Below are 14,890 nucleotides of genomic sequence, written 5' to 3'. Positions count from 1 at the left end.
ACAATTCTCCCCAAAGGAGTTCAGTCACAAATTTAATTAATGCATTATTTTTTTTTAACTAACATCATCAGCATGGAAGCATGTCCTCTGGAATGGTGGCCAAAGCATGAAGTGGCATATGAATGTTTAGCATATCTGGCACATAAATACCTTGCAATGCCGGCTACAGAAGTCTTATGTGAATGCCTGTTCTCACTTTCTAGTGACATTGTAAATAAGAAGTGAGCAGTATTATCTATCATAAATGTAAACAAACTTATTTGTCTTAGCAATTGGCTGAACAAGAAGGAGGACTGAGTGGACTTGTAAGCTCTGAAGTTTTACATTGTTTTGTTTCTGAGTGTAGTTTTGTAACAAAAAAATTGACATTTGTAAGTTGCACTTTCATGATAGATTGCTCTACAGTACTTGTATGAGGTGAATTGAAAAATACTATTTCTTTTGTTTATCATTTTTACAGTGCAAATATTTGTAATAAAAAATAATTACATAAAGCAGTGTACACTTTGTATTATGTGTTGTAATAGCAATTAATATATTTGAAAATGTAGAAAAACATCCAAAAATATTTAATAAATTTAAATTGGTATTCTATAGTTTGACAGTGCAATTAAAACTGCGATTCATCTCATTAATTTTTTCAATCATGATTAATTTTTTTTAGTTAATCACAGTTAACTCAAGCAATTAATTGACAGCCCTAATAATAATACTTAGCATTTTTCATCCACAGATCTCAAGTTGCTTTAGAAATATAGGGGTCATTCCCGGTATACATAACAAGAAATTATGGCATGAGGAATTAAGATCGCAATAATTTCAATAGAGATAGACTTTTAGCAGTGTATTTAACTAAGAAGTCTTTAAATTTTTTTTTCCTTTCTTGTTTTTTCTTTTAAGAAAGAGATCTTGGAGTCATCATGGATAGCTCTCTGAAAACATCTGCTTAATATGCAGCAGCAGTCAAAAAAACTAACAAGATGTTAGGAGCCATTTGGAAAGAGATAGATAATAAGACAGAAAATATCATAATGCCATTATATAAATCCATGTTACACCACCACCTTAAATATTGCAATCAGTTCTGGTCTTCTCATCTCAAAAAAAGATGTCTTGAAATCAGAAAAAAGTACAAAGAAAGGCAACAAAAATGGTTAGGAATATGGAACAGCTTCCATATGAGCAGAGATTAAGAAGACTGGGATTGTTCAGTTTAGAAAAGAGACAACTAAGAGCTTGTGTACACTTATAGGGTTGCAGCGGTGCAGCTGCAGTACTTAGTAAAGATACTACCTACTCCTTTTGGTGTAGGCACTCTGTCTCCCTGAGATGTAGTAGCTGTGACAACAAGAAAAGCCCTCATGTTGACATAGCATTTTCTACACCAGGAGTTAGATCAATATAACTGCATCGCTCAGAGGCAATGTAGTTATACCAACATACATTTGTAGTGTGGACCAGGGCTAAGGAGGGATATGATAGAGGTCTATAAAATCATGAATCGTTTGGAGAAAGTGAACAAGGAAGTATTATTTACCCCTACACATAACACAAGAAATAAGCGTCACCCAATGGAATTAACAGGCAGCAAGTTTAAAACAAACTTAGGGAAATACTTCTTCACACAGCACACAGTCAGCATGTGGAACTCTTTGCCATGGGATGTTGTAAAGGCCAAAAGTATAACTGGGTTCAAAAAAGAATTAGATAAATTCATGGAGGTTAGGTCCATCTGACTGCCAGAAGCTGGGATTGGACAATAGGGGATGGATCAATCAATATGTAGGGGATTATAGATAGATGTGTTTTACACCTGGGAAACTGGCTGAAATGATCATTTAAAACAGAATAATGAAACACCTGAAGATCACTATATGAAAGGGATTAACAACTTGAACTATGGCTGAACAAAAAAATCCACAAAAACATTTGTTTCAAGTTGACCCAAACAGATTTTTGATGTTTTTTCTGCCGATATGAAAAAGTGGGGAAAAAAATGTGTATTTATTTATTTATTTATTAAAGATATTTATATATTTTTTTCATTTAGTTTTCAGGTGTCTTTTATCCTTTTTGTTTGTTTCTTTAAATAAATAAATTGTTTCTTTCTTTCTATAAATCTAACTAAATTTCTAAATGAAATGTCATTTTGAAATGAAAGGTAAAAATATTTTGTTTTGAAAATGTTAAAACACACAGGGGGATTTTTCTGGAAAAAAAATATTTTTTCCATCCAAACCTGTTTGCAGAATTCACAAATAGTTTTGGTCGACTGGAAACCACATTTTTCAGTGAGTAAAATATTTGTCCGAAAAATTTTGCCCAGCTGTACTAACCAGCACCATTTCAGCAAAGGAAAATCATGTCTCACTAATCTCTTAGAATGGAAACAGGGAATGAGAACAGGTACACAGGCAAGGCTCTGTGGTGTCAAAGCTGGGAAGGGGGACACTAAGGAAGGAAACTGGAATCATGCTTGCTGGAAGTTCACCCCAATAAACATCGAATTGTTTGCACCTTCAAAAAAAAAAGTTTCAAAGTGAAAAATGACAGGGTTTGCAGGAGCAGATAACAACCCCCATTCTTCTCCCAGAGCCAGGATGAGAACCTGGGGGTAAGGGTTCCCAACTGTTTCAACCCAGGGAGCTTACTCTTAGTTCAGAGCTAATTATATCCTTTTCTTCTTTTCCTTCTTCTTTTTCCTCATTTTTCTTAATTTGCTGCTGGTAGGCTCTACTTTAAACTGACCTGGCAGGCTTAATTTGGTTTCTTTCCACCTCTTCCCATTCTGATCCCCCAGCCTTTCCACACTTTTATTTTTCTGAAGTTTTAATGGAGGATACTTTGGATACTTATGTGAAATGTTTCTGGTTTTTGTTTTGTTTTTTGTTTTGTTTGGAACGATGGATGATGAAGGTCTGTTGTATTCCACTGGAATTTTTGGAGTAAAAGATCCATGGGTAACCATGGAGACAAATGTTTTACTGCCTTTTGAACAGTCTCAAGGTAAAGACAGCACAGGTTAAGGCAGCTGAGTGGCAATAATTGTACTTGGTGGCTAAGTTGTTACAGACAAATTGCACTACCTTGAACTAAATGTAGGAGTCAGTGATTTAAAAAAGCAAGTGAAAAGTTACAAATACCTTCTGCAAAAATTAATAATACAGGGTTTGGAGGAAAGTAAACATTTGGGAGTTGTGGAAATGTTAAAAGGTAACAATTGTGGTGTTCTAAGAAGCAAGTTTTTGGTTTGATAATAAAACCCACTTATATAAATGTAACTGTATGTGCAACTCTGTGCAGTTACATTGGATGGAAGATTGGTAATTAAATTATACCAGGAGGTCAGGTACAGTGGTCACTACCACCACTATCCCCAGAAGCCTTTACAGCTATTCTGAGGGAAAATGGGCCCTTTTCCCACAAAAATGGTCTATAAGGGACTGCTGCAGGCAGCAGGCAGAGAAATAATCTGATCAAAATTATTTGACTGCTGGGTAGTGTAATCAAAATCACTAAAGGAATGTCAGGGGTTTCTATTGTAACTTAACTTGGTGGTCCCTGGCTGTCTCTGGTTGTACAAGATGGGAGTGTAATCGGGATACAGTTGTGTAAAAAAGAGTAATCACAGTGCAAGGGATGTTAGGCAAAAGAGTAATCACAGTGCAAGGGATGTTTTGTGTGTGTGCACAGGAAAAAAAAAGGAAAAGAGGAGCAATGATGGGAACACTGAGCCTTGGGGTGGCTCTGGGGGATCGGACTGTCACTTTGGCGGGGGTGCATGAAAACTGTGGGCATGGGGGAGGCAGTTACACCTTGTGTAGAATTAATATGGCTAATATGATGTTATGGAGGTTAAACTGTTTTCCAGGACATGTGCAGTGTATATTGGAAAAAGGGTAAATGAAATGCAAAAAATAGATATTGGCATAGAAAGTACGCTTATTACGTTTGCACATGATACCAAACTGGGAGGGATTGCAACTGCTTTGAAGGACAGGGTCAAAATTCAAAATGAACTGGACAAATTGGAGAAATGGTCTGAGGTAAACAGGATGAAGTTTAACGAAGACAAATGCAAAGTGCTCCACTTAGGAAGGAAAAATCAGTTTCACACATACAAAATGGGAAAAGACTGTCTAGGAAGGAGTACGGCAGAAAGGGATCTAGGGGTTATAGTCGACCACAAGCTAAATATGAGTCAAAAGTGTGATGCTGTTGCAAAAAAAGCAAACGTGATTCTGGGATGCATTAACAGGTGTGTTGTAAACAAGAGACGAGAAGTCATTCTTCCGCTTTACTCTGCACTGGTTAGGCCTCAACTGGAGTATTGTGTCCAGGTCTGGGCACCGCATTTCAAGAAAGATGTGGAGAAATTGGAGAGGGTTCAGAGAAGAGCAACAGAGAATGATTAAAGGTCTAGAGAACATGACCTATGAAGGAAGGCTGAAAGAATGGGGTTTGTTTAGTTTGGAAAAGAGAAAACTGAGAGGGGACATGATAGCAGTTTTCAGGTATCTAAAAGGGTGTTATCAGGAGGAGGAAGAAAACTTGTTCAGCTTAGCCTCTAAGAAGCAATGGGCTTAAACTGAAGCAAGGAAGGTTTAGGTTGGACATTAGGAAAAACTTCCTAACTGTCAGGGTGGTTAAACACTGGAATAAATTGTCTCGGGAGGTTGTGAAATCTCCATCTCTGGAGATATTTAAGAGTAGGTTAGATAAATGTCTATCAGGGATGGTCTAGACAGTATTTGGTCCTGCCATAAGGGCAGGGGACTGGACTTGATGACCTCTCAAGGTCCCTTCCAGTCCTAGAATCTATGAATCTATGGTACTTAATTAAAATCCTAATAGGGCTCCAAAAAGAGCTACAATAGATTGTGCTTTCTTTTTCAGAGCTCTGTGTGTTTTGGATCAGGAGATGAAAATGAAAAGTAAACAGAACTCTGGTGAAAGTGAAATGTGTCCCTTTTAAGACAGTCTCTGAGCTGCTGATAACTTTGGATCCAAAAGCAAGCCAAGAAAGCCTCTGTGTGGATGCAAATTACCTAGCTAACGGGGGAAGGAGGAAACTACTCATAAGTAGCAGCACAAAGAACCTGCAAATAATGAATACATCTGGTCTGCAGACAAGCTACCAGAAGACTCAGATTATGGCCCTCCGGAAAAGGGAGGTGAAAAAACAAGTCAAGCCTGAAAATAAGGAGGACAGGTTAACCCTAAGTGTGAGAGTACACAGAACAGAAATCTAAAGCAGTCTCTGAGCTATTACCTGAGAATAAACTTAAAGCTTGGTGTCATAATATAATTCCCAATTCTGGACCTTAGTGTCCAAAATATGGGTATTAGCATGAAATTCCCTAAGCTTAATTACCAGCTTAGATTTGCTAGGCTGCCACCAATCAGGACTTATTTAGAGTGCCTGATAAACTCTGGTCTCCCCAAACCGTTCCCTGGGGACCCCCAAGACTCAGATTCCCTGAGTCTCACAACAAAGGGGAATAAACCATTTCCCTTCCCCCACTCCTTTCTTCCTCCCAGCTTTTTCCCGCCCTGGGAACACTAGAAGATCGCCTGATTCAACTCCTTGAATCACCACTCCCCCTCCCTTCTTCCCCGGAGAGAGATACACAGATAAATGCTGAGAGCAGGTTTCCCTTCCCTCCTCCCCTTTCCTTTCTCCCACCAATTCCCTGGTGAGTGCAGACTCCCTTCTCTGGAGTTTTACAAAAGATAATCAGAAACAATCAATTAGATTCTAAAAAAGAGGAAACTTTAATAAAAGAAGAAAAACATAAAACTTGTCTCTGCACTTAGATGGTAAAAAGTTACAGGGTCTTTCAACTTATAAACAATAGAAAGAAACTTTCTCCAGCAGAAACACAATTTAAGCTACTTCCAGCAAGTACACATATGCAAATGAAAAAGAAAACAAATTAAAAGACTATGACCGCCTTTTCTACTTACAATTCTGAACAGATAAGAGACTGTAGCAGGGAGATTGGCAGAAACCTGGTTACACCTCTAGCCCATCCAGGACTCAGAGAGAACAAAGCCAAACCCAAAACCCACAAACAAAGTCTTCCCTCCCCGAGAGATTTGAAAGTAGCTTGTCTTCTGATTGATCCTCTGGTTAGGTATTTGGGGTCCCTGTTTGTTAACCCTTTACAGGTAAGAGAGACATTAACCCTTAACTATCTGTTTATGACACTTGGTACAGCGGAGAAACTATTGCAAACCTGGTCTGTTGTACAAGAGGAGAAACTGAGGCACACCACCTCATGAATTTCATAAACGACCAGTGAGTGGAGTAATTCACTAGCCTGACTATAGAACAAAATAAGGACAGCCTGGAGGTAATGCTTCCATTTTTCTTGCAATTAGCAAGGAAAGTTGTAAAAGAAATTGGTATTATTATTAAGCAATAATCTGTCTAGGGGCTGGAAATTGTTTCTTTTGTTTTTCAGACACTCTACAAGCATGCTGGTGCCAGCAGAAGAATAACCCAGAATACCATGGATCTATGTTTTGTGGTGTTTGTCTGTGGTGTTTGTCTTGTTGCTAGCATTGTTGTGTTTCAATGAACAAAAAACCTCATGACGTGGGTGCAGGATGGCTTCAAAAGGCTGACCTGGGGAGGAGGGGGAGATGTGTATGGGAATGCAAAATGCTCAACTGGGAGGCCAGTACCTGTGTAATAGCTACCATGGTGTATGGAAATAGAACGGCAACTAAGATGGGCCCCAAAAACCCTATGGGAATAATGAGAAGGAGAGGAGCTCACTGGGAAGCAATGGAGGGGTGTGTGAAATGGTGAATATCCAGAGAAGATGTTTGGATGTGCCCCTCTCCTATGACTGTGAAGGAGCAGGATCAATGGCCTATGGGTGAACAGTTGGGTGTACTGTGTACGAGGTGTTTTGCTGAAAATGTTCATATTACTAGGGGGCACAATTACACCAGCCCATAACCAAACTACACACATCTACATGCTGCTATCTGGACATTAGTGCACAAATGGATCTGTAAATCTTATTGCTGTGAATAATTGAACCAGGGCATATGGCCTGATTCCATACCAAGTGGTTAAGTTGGTTTGGACAATAACCCATTTCTCTGTGGACATTCAATGGACTTATGATATGGACAGAAGCATGTAAAACCTACAGGGGCAGCTTGTTGCAACTGCCAGCAACTGGACACATTAAGATCTTAACCCTGTCAAAGGGGGACAGGCAGCGTTTTAGTGGTGGCTTGGATGTTGGACAATACTGCAGTGGTCAGGACTCGGTGTTGCTGTGGATTGTGAATTGTTAACTGTACTTGTGTTACGTTGCATATGGAGATAACCTATAAGTAATGTGGTAAGCCCTCTCCACCCCGCAGTGTGCAAGACAACTCGGATCTAACCTTCTCGGGCCCAATATAATGGGAAGTCTGGTGTGGTACAAGAGAAGGTGCAGGACACTATAATACACAAGAGGCAGTGGGACAAATGGAATATCGACACCTTCCACCTTGATGCCTGGCCCTATTGAGAAATGTGTTGCCATATGTCCTATGCTTTTCCAGGGATACCTGGGCAGGAAGATCCCAAAAGAAAAAGAAAAGGGTGGAGTGTTAGGATATAGATATTCAGGCCTGTCTGCAAAGGCCTATACTTTAAGAATGTAGGTGTATTCTTATCACTTAGCTAGTTATAGAAGTATAAAAGAAAGAATCAAAATCACTGTCTGCCGGTGTAAGCGCCTTCTCTTACTGTGACAGTCTGAGGCCTTGTTCTTAGGCTAAGCCTTCGGCTAAGTAGCAGAGGCCAGCCATAAACTGGGAAATGTACAGTCACATCCTTACATTCCAAACTAGTCACATTGCAAAAAGGTGCTATTGGGCTGTTAAGAATACAATCCTGTCCTGATATTCCTATCACCTCCAGAGAAAGCCAAGAGCTTAGAAGATATAAAAGGAAACTTAGTTTGATAGCATCCTGTCTGGAAAGAACTCACTCATCAATAGCTGGAATGTGAAATCCTCATTTCCGTATTGTTCTATCATTGTAGTCTTCACTTCCCTATTGTTTGCCTGTAAAATCTCTGTCTGGTTCTGTGATTGTTTCTGTCTGCTGTATAATTAATTTTGTTGGGTGTAAACCAATTAAGGCGGTGGGATATAACTGGTTAAATAATCATGTTACAATATGGTAGGATTGGTTAGTTAAATTGTAGTAAAATGATTGGTTAAGGTACATCTAATCAGAACTCAAGTTTTATATAGTCTGCAGTCAATCAGGAAGTAAGTCGGGGTGGAGAATGGGAACAGGGAATGAGGGTGGGGGAACTGAAATCATGTTTTGCTAAGGGGGGGATGGGAACAGGGAATGGGAACAGGGACACAGGCAAGGCTCTGTGGTGTCAGAGCTGGGAAGAGGGACACTGAGGAAGGAAACTGGAATCATGCTTGCTGGTAGTTGACCCCAATAAACATCGAATTGTTTGCACCTTTGGACTTTGGGTATTGTTACTCTCTGTTCATGTGAGAAGGACCAGGGAAGTGCAAGGGTGAAGGAATAAGCCCCCTAACACAATGGATAAAGGAGAACCAGTCAACATAATTTATTTTATTAACATAAGGCCTTTGATGAGGTCCCGCACAAGGCACTACTGAAGAAGCTAAGTAGTCATGCATGACAGCCAAAATATTGTCATGGATCAAAAACTGGCTAGGAAACAGGGTTAACTGGTCAATTTTCATCATGGCTAAAGGTTAACAGTGGGATACTTCTAGGTTTTGTACTAAGTCCTGTGTTGTTAATATATTAATGCCCTGAAAAGCCAGGTGACTAGTGAGATAGCAAAATTTGCATATGGCAAAATTATTTAGATTAATATAAGTAATGTATACCCTGTCTAGTGGAAGACTGAGGAACTTCAGAGAGACCTAAACAAGTTAGGTGAATAGGAAACATGATGGCAAATGAAATTCCATGTTGATTAACTCAAAATTATGCACTTTGGAGGGAAAAATTTAAATTACTTATACCCCTTACAGAGTTCTATATTAACGATATAAACTCAGTGACACTGTCGACAGCTCAGTGAAGATTTCTGCCAATTATGTGCAGCTGTGGTCATAAAAGCTAACATGGAATGTGATGGTGAATAATACAAAGAATATTACAATGCCTTTATATAAATGAGTGGGGTACCCTCATCACTAATACAGTCACCCCTTATGCCAAAGGATACTGCTGAATAAGAACAGGATCAGAGAAAAGCCAAGAGGATTATCAAGGGCTTGGAAGAACTTTCATATTAAGAGAGATTGAAAAGAATGGGGTTGTTTATCTTAAAATAAGACTGAAGGTACCAGATAAAAATATGTAAATGCAATGACTGATCAAGGGAAGGTAGATTTCCTCTCTCTCATAATAATACAAGAACAAGAAGACATTTAAAAGTTATGACGTTCCAAACCAATACAAGGAAATACTTTTTCACACAATGTGTAATTAGATATGGAACTCACTGCCAATGGAAGCTGTTGAGGCCAAGAATATAGCAAGATTTAAAAGGGAGGGTTAGATTTTTTTATATAAAAATATCCACTTTTGTCAATATTAACAATAACAAAAATATTTGTAAGAGATATTAAATCTCATGCTTCAGAGTTTAAGCTAATCAATAACTATTAGAGATCTGGATGAGATCTAATATGGGTTGATACTGGAAAAATTCCCCAGACTCCTTCAGACTCCAATTTGTGTTCCTAGCTTTCATTTCAAATAAGCAGGAGTCACTTCACCAATTGAAAGCTGTAGGTCACTTACCATTGCATGTTGTAGGTCACGTGACCAGAGCTGAGAGTAAAATGAGGTATGGCCATGACGCATTTCTGGGCTGAGCATGCCCAATGGAATGTAGGTTACTAAATGAAGTATGGCTAAGAAGTAGGCTACATCTGGAGCATAGGCAGTAAAGTTGGATGAGGTATTCATGAGTCTGAGGTAAAAACAATGGCAGTGAGCATGTGCAGAATGAGGTAATGCTTGAAATGAGCATGTGTGATACAAGGATAGAGAGAGGTCAAACAGCTCTACACTGGACTGGTTTGAGGCTGCTTTTTCTGGTAGCATGAGATAAACTGGAATGAGCATGTGCGATAAACTGGAATGAGGTATGCTGAGCATGCTGGACAGCATGCTCAATAGAGGTCTGATAGCATAAAAGACAAACAGTCAGCATGCAGTTTTCAGTTAGGAGCCAGCAAGAAGAACTGCTGGAGATAGAGGGAGTTCCAAGAGGACAGAAGAAGTGTACAGCTGCTGAAGAGATCTGACCAAGCTGATAGTTTAAGAAGCAACAGTAATAGCAGTGGCAGACCTGAAGAAGCAGCAACGGCAGCATCAGTGGCAGTGACTAAGTGGTAGCAACTGGGGGAGTCCTGGAGCAAAGTCAACGGACAGAGTAAGCGAGCCTGCCAGTTATTATTTAATTATAGTATTAATATAGGATAGTGTAGTATAGTATTAGTATGTGTATCTGTGTGATGTATGAGTGTATTAATGTTAGTTGTAATTTATTTATCTGAAACTTAAAAGTACAATTTAAGAACTCCTTTCAGCGATCTGTTAGAGACCGGCCATCTGTGACAGAGTGCACACACTTAAAATCATTTAAACTGTATGTTATTGTGGTTTGAATGCTCTTCAACTTGCAATAAGGAATTTGCACCTGATTCATGTTCTTAGATTATGTTGTATTAGGAATTTATTAGTTACATTAATAAAAAGATACTTTGTTTTGGGGAAAAATACTGCCTGTGTCAATCTTTTTATTGGAAGGTTATATATATGTCCTTTAAGTGTTTCCTTAACTACCCTGGAGACCCATACCTCAGGAAAAACAGATTAAGGTGGCGATAGGCAGGTTATTCTAGGGGTCCCCCAAAAACCTATTTTTTGGGATAACAGGGTGGCTGATTATCCCTGCCTACTGGAGGGTTCTTACACCTTCCTCTGAAGCATATGGTATTGGCCACTTAAGAGACAGGATACTAGACTAGATAGATCTCGGGTCTGATCCAGACTAGCAATTCCTGTGTTCCATACTTTGATCTCCAGTAGCACATACATATTTAAATAACTTTTTTAATTCATCAAAGTTTCCCCTCACTATATAGCTTAGTTAAAACTGAAACAATAAATGAGTCTGACCAATTCTTAGCCATGTTTTGTGGGTCAGCACCTTGGTATGACTTGTACTTGTAATCAGAGTCATACTCAAGTATTTCCAAGTCAAGTATATTTCATGTGGGTATTTTGGTATTTTAAACATCACAGTAGGATGTTACAGAGAAAAGTCATGTCCACTTGGATGTTAAATTGAAGGAGGTTGGGGGAAGTGAAATCTGTACTCTTTAGAGCCTAGTTAAACTCTTTTTTTTCACTTTTGGAAGTAACAATACAGTAGTAGAGAGACAAGGTGGTTGAGGCAGTATCTTTACCAACTTCTGTTGATGAAAGAAACAAGCTTTTGGCTTACACAGAGCACTTCTTGGTCTAGGATAGGTACTCAAGAGTGTCACAGCTAAATAAAAGGTGGAACAGATTGTTTAGCATAAGTAGTTAACACACAGTTTAAGGGACCCTTCCAGGGGAAGTGGGCCGTTAACACCTCTGCAGGAATAGGACAAAAAACGGGGATAAATGGGTTACGGATTGTTGTAATAAAACATAAATCCAGTGTTTTTATTAAGACCACGATTTTTAGTGTCTATTAAAATTATGAATTTAAGCTTTCAGGCTCATCTTTTGAAAATGTACAGGTTTTCTTTGAGGATGAGGACTGAGATGTCAGATAGGGAGTGATCATTTTGTGGAAAGTGTTCACCTGCAGGTAATATAGTGTTTCTGTCTTTTATCATTTTTCTGTGACAGTTCATTTGAGAGCATAGTGATCATCTGGTTTCACCTGCATAGTTGTTATTAGAGCACTCAACGCACTGGATGTACACCACCTGTTGTGATAGGCATGTGTAAGACCCCTGAATCTGGAAAGGTGTGTTGGGCAGGCTGCACTGATCATTGTAGCAGTGATAATATGTCTTCATGTTTTGCATCTATTGTTCTGGCAGGATCTGGTACTGCTTTGATCTGGTGTGTCCTGGTCTGTGAGGAGCTTGCTTCTGATAAAGAGCTTGGTGAGACTGGGGGTTATTTCAAGGCCAAAAGAGGGGATTCAGGAAAGATTTCTTTCAGGAGGGGGTCCCCATTAAGTATGGGTTGTAGTTGTTTAATGATACCCCATATGGGTTCCAATAGGGGTTTTAAGGTCAGGCTTGACAAAGCCCTGGCTGGGATGATTTAGTTGGGGATTGGTCCTACTTTGAGCAGGGGATTGGGCTAGATGACCTCCTGAGGTCTCTTCCAACCCTGATATTCTATGATTCTATGATTCAACGTGGGATTGTAGGTGACAACTTGAAAGCTTGTCTCTTTCACCAACAGAAGTTGGTCCAATAAAAAATATTACCTTTCCTACCTTGTCTCTCTAATATCCTGGGACCAACACAGCCATAACAATACAGCAAACTACAGTAATAGATCATACAAGAAAAACAGGACATCTTCATTTTTAGAGTAGAAGTGACAGTATGACACAAACCCTATTAAACTCTTCCATAATGAGCCTCAAAAATAGAGAATGAATGAGCAGCATAAAAGGAATTTAACAGGTATTTCCACCCTAATCTCCATATACTGTAGAGTTTCAAAATTTTAACTAATTTTGACAGCACTACGCTGTCAATGTGTAAATTTGTTTTGACCCTGTTCTTTTTTCATTAAAATGAGTTAGGTTGTGCTATAGTTGCTTACCATTTAGGTCCTAGATAAATCTGCTTTGAAGTGTACTCAGGGGATGGAGAAAGCATCTTCTGTTTGGGTTTGTGGGATAAAATGTTCTGCAGCAGTAAAGAAGCTTATCTAGAAAAAGCCCTTTTTCCAAAATAGAAAACACTGAATCATTATAGGATTGCTCATTTGCAACTCTCAAGACAAAATGGCCTAGTTTTAAAAAACTAACTTTACTTAGAGTTATTGATTAATGTGGACTAAGGCCTTTTTCAATATGAAAAATACTTGTTTAAGCAGACTGGATTTTTAATATTGAAAGCTTTTTAGTTACATGCACTCCCTGTGCTTTTTTATAATATTTTTAATTATGACATATCAATGATGAAAAAAATACATAGCAACACTAAAAACTATGTCCATTGTGTAATTAACTTTGCTATCTCCTGTTCAGCTGCTTGAGGGTTAGCATCACCAAATTAAAAGTCACTAAATGTAACTATTTGATATTGATGTACACAGCTCTGAAACCAAGGACATAGTATAGTATCTTTAACTTACCATTTTCTGCCCAGACCAGTTGGGCCTGGGCATGACAGTTGCTATACTCTGCCTATTTGGTGCTGAGTACCTTCTATTTCCAATGCAGCCAGTGGGAATTGAAGGCATTAAGAACAGATCAAGTTCACCACCCTATTATATATTATATGGGCTTGTAGCTTGAGATTTAAAATAAACAATGATCTTTCATTCTACAATATCTAAACATAGTGGGATACGATCATGACATTGGATCAGAATTAAACTATTGTCTTTTAATTGCTTTTGTAATTAAATAAGCATAAGCAGTAATACAGGTGTAATACTTAATTGCCAATTTAATCACTGCACCTTTGAAAAAAATAAAGACAAATATCACATACTTCAACTTGGATTCAAAAGTCTTTAAGGATCTTAGAGAATCATGTTCTAGCAACAGTCCTAGTTTGCTGCCACTTTTCTCCAGTGTTTGCAGCCATTCTATATGAATCTATCCAGTGAACTGAATATTCTTCAATTATTTGTACTGCAGATATTTGAAAGGTCAAACTATATTCTCTGAACACTTCTTGGTTCCTCATAGTCAAGTGTCAGAGCGAAGACATTCATATCTGAGTCTTGCTGAAGCTTCCTTGCTGTTATTTTTAAGGCTCTTTGGGAACTGTGATTACATTATGATTTCTCTTTATACTGACAGAAGTAGCATAACAAATGAAAAGACCAGTGTCCAGAGAGACCTACTTCTCCCTGAGGCCAGTAAGGAAGCTACAGATTCTCAAATTTCTTTCCTTACCATTATCATGTCATGTGATTTTTGGCTGGCCAGCCTCCTCTTTCCTCTTGGTTGCCCATGGGTTTTACAGTAAATTTTTTTAATCCAGGCATTCTTATTCTATTCATTCATCCCTCAGTCTTCCATTTTTGCACAGTTGTTTTGCATTTAATTTATGAATGGAAAGATATAGGAGGCCTCAAATCCAAATCACTAGCTATGTAATCCAAAACACAACCAAGTTATATAACAGGGCAACCATTCATTTATTAAAGTAATGAGACATCAAGTTAAGACTTAATTCAAAATTCAATGTATATATAATCTTCTTAGAGAACTGACAACCAGATATGATCAGAAGAATGGGGCATTAACTGATTGTATTCAGATGGTGAGAAACAGGGATTGGCGGAGTCTGAAGGAAAGGAAGATGAGATTGGCAGGAATGGAGAAAAAGCTGGCTATCCTGGGGCAAAGTGAAGTGACAATGAAGAGACAATCACAAACTTTAAAAAGGCTTCCAAACATGTTGGAACTTGTTTGAAATGATCCACCAGATTTTAGAAGGCTTGTCCATCACTGCATCAACATACTTTGCACCAGCTACTATGAGATACTACAGCAAAACAGTGAACTGGTATCTGGGATAAATATGGAACCAAGTCTGAAGGCACTAAAATACACAGTGATTGTAATGGAAAGATGCTACAAAGACCCTTGGGGTAAGTTTG

The 14,890-nt window shown here is 38.6% G+C and overlaps 1 protein-coding gene across 1 annotated transcript in view; it reads right to left on the bottom strand.

The window, feature by feature from the left end:
* The window catches only part of ZBED1 (zinc finger BED-type containing 1), a 254,154-nt gene extending 244,251 nt beyond the window's left edge, over positions 1-9,903 (bottom strand). Inside the window, exon 1 of the mRNA XM_050933093.1 lies at positions 9,824-9,903. The gene's annotated coding sequence lies outside the window, so the exon portion shown is untranslated. The remainder of the gene's footprint in view (positions 1-9,823) is intronic.
* Between the last annotated feature and the right edge of the window lie 4,987 nt (positions 9,904-14,890).

Source organism: Gopherus flavomarginatus, chromosome 1 (genome assembly GCF_025201925.1).
Source record: "Gopherus flavomarginatus isolate rGopFla2 chromosome 1, rGopFla2.mat.asm, whole genome shotgun sequence".
NCBI lineage: Eukaryota > Metazoa > Chordata > Testudines > Testudinidae > Gopherus > Gopherus flavomarginatus.
This window is presented reverse-complemented; position numbering and strand designations above follow the sequence as displayed.